The sequence below is a fragment of the Dipodomys merriami genome, unplaced genomic scaffold (assembly GCF_024711535.1).
Source record: "Dipodomys merriami isolate MVZ:Mamm:240054 unplaced genomic scaffold, mDipMer1.0.p SCAF_1413, whole genome shotgun sequence".
Taxonomy (NCBI): Eukaryota; Metazoa; Chordata; class Mammalia; order Rodentia; family Heteromyidae; genus Dipodomys; species Dipodomys merriami.
Window position 1 is genome coordinate 37,102 of NW_027202731.1, and position 3,971 is coordinate 41,072.

Here is a 3,971-nt window from a genome sequence, read left to right on the forward strand (position 1 = left end):
GTTTCCCTTATTTACAATATCTAGTATATGTATGAGTCAATCAGAAAAGGTCAGATAATGTGATGTCAGGAAAATGAACCCTTAGATGTGTATTTTAATGTTTTTTTCTTTCATGCATGTGTTTCTAATGCACTTATAAGATTATCTCTTTGTTGCTTTGTATGTCCCTCTCCCACAGTATAACCCTTGCTTTCAATATATTTGATGTCAGTATAACTTGTGGAGGAGATGGGGAAAAACCAGTTGTTTAAGGATACAGGTGAACCTGTTGCAACAATGAGAAGTATAAGTTGTCATGTCCAAAACGAGCTTTACAAAGTCGGTGCGGTGGGGGGGGGGGGGAGAAGGGGGGCAAGGAGAAAGATTGGGATGGGGGAAGGGGGAGGCTGGGAAGGGATGTGAAGGGTAAACAAAGGAGGAGGCTGCAATGCTTGGTAAGAAATATACGCATTATCCTGCCCATGTAATTGTAACTCCTCTGTAAAATATGTTCACAAAAAAATAAAATAAAATAAAATAAAAAAAAGACATCTGTTCCCAACTAAGCCACAATGAAAGTGGACTACAGCAAGGCATACGAGATTCCATCAGGAATCTGCTCTGAGGACTACAGGAAGATTAGAGCTCCCCCAAAGAACCTGAAAAATCCATTCTTTAGTATTATCTTCTTGCTTTGGTTTTGCTTTGTCAGTTGTTATGCCTGATCATTTGTTGTTCATTTGTATTTCTATGTGTTACTTATGTGTATTGTGAGTCAGGATTTCCTATTCCACTTAAAGTTTCTATTTTTCATTATTATTTGGTTTCTTCTTCAACTTTCCATCTTGCTAATTTTTAAGTTTTTTTCCTTTCTTTTCTTCTCACTCCCACTTCACCTCTTTTTCTCTACCTTATACTACTACTCCATCAAGGCTACCCTGTCTAGTTCTATACACAAATAAGGCCTCCTTCTATGAGAGTAAAAAATAATTACAGGAGTTAACTTAGATTAAGCCACTTTCCAATAATATCTGGATGATCTTTTACTTATCTCAGCAAGTCTCCTCTATATATAAGAAAAAGAATATATATATATATATATATTCTTATATATATATATATATATATATATTCTTTTTCTTATCTTCATCTTGATCTCTAAGCTACTTGCTACATAAGCTTTCTTGGAATTATTTAAACTTTTTACACTCAGTAACAAGTATTTATTCTCCTCCTAGTACATATACCCTTCCCAAAGCTGTTCTTACCCCTCTACTATCATTATACCCAAGTTCTCTCCTGAACTTAAATTTGTATCTCTCCAATCCTAATCCTTCACTTCTCCATCTGATCCAGCCCATTGATCCCTAATGATTTATATCTGACCCAACTTACAGTTGGTTCTATATTTGAATACAAAATTGGTTCCATTTGCCAACTTTGAGTACAAGGGGCCCATTTTGTTAACTTTAAGGAGCAAACTACTTATTAGTCAAACCTATATTGTCTCAAAAGTTACAACTATATGAAATCTCGACCCCAAAGCTAAAATATCCCTCTGCAGGCAAGGAAAAATAGTTAAACAGGAAAACATCTAACCTTACTTCTGAAACCCTAAGATCTACAAATCTACACGACACCAGGTTGGCTCTGGTCCTAAAAGACTGTCCTGTTGTACCAGTGTGGTTCTTGTCTCCAAATGGGTAGAACTAACTGCAGAAACACAAGGAAAAGAGCAAATAAACAAATCACACCACCATCTCCACAGAAACAAGCTACATAGCAGTCCCAGAATGACTTAGAAGATAATGATCAAAATATATTAAATGCATGGCTGGAAAACCTGCTGAATAAAAAATTGGACACCCTACATGGGGTTATCAGTGAATGCGAAGAGGCCAAACAGAAGTTAGTAGATGACTTCATGGCCTCCACAAATAAAAAGATAGAGGAACTCCAGCAGAGGGAGAAAGAATCTAATTAAAAGGTAGGAACTCAGATTAAGGAGTGGAAAAAGAAGTCAGATAATCAACTCCAGGAGCTAAGGTAATCTATTCAAGGCTTGAAAGAAAATCTTAATTAGAAGCTGGGCACCATTAAGAAAGACCAGCAAGAAGGAAAGTAGTTAAACACCAAAGTAAAATGTCTTCAACCTAGAATGGAAGAGGACAAAGAAAGAATATCAGTAGCTGAAGACAGTTTGGACTCCATAGAGAAAGAGCACACAATTATTCATAACAAAATTAAGAATCATGACAGATCACTGCAGGAAATACAGGATACATTCAGAAAGCCTAATATGATAATAATAGGATTACAAGAGGGCTTGGAAAGGCCGATGGATTAGGAAATGCATTCAGCAGTATCCTAGCAGATAACTTCCAAAATATAAAAAGGACAGGCCTGTCCACATACAAGAAGCTTGAAGCTTTTAGAAAACCAAATAGACCAGAACAGAACAAGTCATCCCACCCCCACATTATAATCCATAACCCCTCAATAGCCACTAAAGAAAGAATTCTTAAAGCTGCCAGGGAGAAGAGAACAATCACATATAAAGGTAATCCAATCAGAATTACCTCAGATTTCACAGAAGATACTATAAAAGCAAGAATGTCCTGGAAAGAGGTCTGCCATGCGTTAAAGTCAAATAACTACCAACCAAGAATAATCTACACAACTAACCTCTCATTCACAACAGGACAAATAAAAACCTTCCACAGCAAGGAATATCTGACGCAATATATCACTACCAAACCAGCTCTTCAAAAATCCTCAAAGACATTCTAAATATAGAAAACCAACAAGAACAGAATATATGCAATGAAGCAGTCCACAGAGAAATATGAAATCACAACAAGACCAGCCAAGGCACAGCTTCCCCCTCCACCAAATGAATAAAATGGTAAGGACAAACACCTCTCAGTCCTAACCCTCAATACTAATGAATGGTCTTAACTCTAATGAAGCAACATATATTGTCCAGTTGGATTAAAAAGCAAGATCCTTCTATCTGCTGTCTTCAAGAGACACACCTGGCCCACAAAAATAAACATATTCAGAAACTGAAAGGCTGGAATAAAATATATCAAGCAAATGGACCCCATAAACAGGCAGGACTTGCAATCCTAATATCAGATAAATAGACTTCAAATTAAAATCAATGAGAACTGATAAAGAAGGTCACTACATACTAATTAAGGGATCTCTCCTTCAGGAGGATATTATGATCCTAAATATCTACTCACCAAATAACAGAGCACCAAAACTTATCTAAGAAACACTACTTTTATTCCAATCTCACATAGATCCAAAGACATTAATTTTGGGGGACTTTATCTCTCCTCACTAGAGAGATCAACCCGTCAAAAACTCAAGAGAAGAACATCGGATCTTAAAATCTGTATAGATCCACAAGACTTAACAGATATTTAACAAATATGTCACCCAGCAGCATCAGATTAAACCTTCTTCTCAGCAACACATGGGACATTCTCCAAAATAGACCATATTCTAGGCCAAAAAGCAAATCTGTCCAAATTTAAAAACATTGAAATTATGCCCTGCATTCTATCAGACCACAAGGGAATAAAATTAGAATTCAACATCAAAAGCCACCAAAGGAAAAACTGTAAAAACTGAAGGCTGAACGACACACTCTTGAACCACCAGAGGGTATTGGAAGAGATTAGAAAGGAAACTCAACTGTTCATGATATTCAACAAAAATGAACACACATATTACCAGCTCCTCTGGGACACAGCAAAGGCAGTACTCAGAGGCAAGTTTATAGCTCTGAGTTCCTGCATTAACAAATTGAAAAGATCTGAAACTAACAACTTAATGAGGCACCTAAAGCTCCTTGAAAAATAAAAACAAGAAGCTAAACCCAAATCCAGTAGATGGGAACATATAATTAAAATTAAATCCAAATTAAATAAATTATATTTTAAAAAACTATAGAAAGAATTGACAAAACAAAGATTTGGTTC